The sequence below is a fragment of the Numida meleagris genome, chromosome 14 (genome assembly GCF_002078875.1).
Source record: "Numida meleagris isolate 19003 breed g44 Domestic line chromosome 14, NumMel1.0, whole genome shotgun sequence".
Classification (NCBI taxonomy): Eukaryota; Metazoa; Chordata; class Aves; order Galliformes; family Numididae; genus Numida; species Numida meleagris.
In genome coordinates, this window is record NC_034422.1 from 8,288,510 (window position 1) to 8,289,317 (window position 808).

General features: G+C 54.0%; 1 long non-coding RNA gene and 1 gene segment (V, D, J or C); one reads left to right on the forward strand and one right to left on the reverse strand.

Annotated features, from left to right (window-relative positions):
* LOC110406380 overlaps positions 1–681 on the forward strand; it is a 17,098-nt gene extending 16,417 nt beyond the window's left edge. The window contains exon 3 of the long non-coding RNA XR_002443458.1: positions 606–681. This is a non-coding gene — a long non-coding RNA (uncharacterized LOC110406380). The remainder of the gene's footprint in view (positions 1–605) is intronic.
* The window catches only part of LOC110406371, a 40,290-nt gene extending 39,482 nt beyond the window's left edge, over positions 1–808 (reverse strand).

Sequence of the window (808 nt, forward strand, 5' to 3'; positions counted from 1 at the left end):
AAGCATCCAGAGGAGCGGCTCTGGGGGCAGCACCACTTGCTGTGGTTAGAAGGAGCAGAAGGCACCTGGCAGGGGTCTTGCTGGGAGAGCTGGCACTAGCAGGGATAGTGGGTGCCACAAGTGGAAGGGAGAGACACAGCTATGGCCGCTTTTGATGAGAAGAGCCCAGAGCAGCACATCCCAGTGCCAGACACATCTCCTGGTTCCTGGGGGGTGAAAGGGAGTGCATGCATAGCCAGAGCCATGAAAAGGAAAGAGTAACATGCCTGCAGCAGTAATTCTGCACGTAGAAGTAGGAAGGTTTTCTGTCCTCCTTCTCCAATTTTAAGTTTTATCTCTCACCTCCTATTAATCATTGTTACCATAGAGCACTAGTGCTGCCATCCCTGTTCCCACAGTAATAGACAGCCTCATCCTCGGCTTGGACCCCAGTGATGGTTAACGTGTTTGTGGAGCCGGATAAGGAACCGGAGAATCGTGAAGGAATGTTCGAGGGTCTGTTGGTGTTGCTATAGATCACAGTGACAGGGGCACTGCCAGGTGACTTCTGCTGGTACCAGCCATAATTATAATCACCATAGTAGTCGCTACTACCCCCGGAGCAGGTGATCCTGACGGTTTCTCCCGGGTTCACTGACATCGAGGCCGGCTGACTCAGCGCTGCCTGCACCAGGGAACCTGGAGAGGGAGAGGAGTGAGAATGGGGCTCAGTGAGTGCCTGACACATATGGCTCTTCATATACAGCAGTGGGGCAAGGAGCACCACCGCCTGAGGAGAAGAGACCTCATCCATGGCCACGGGCACACT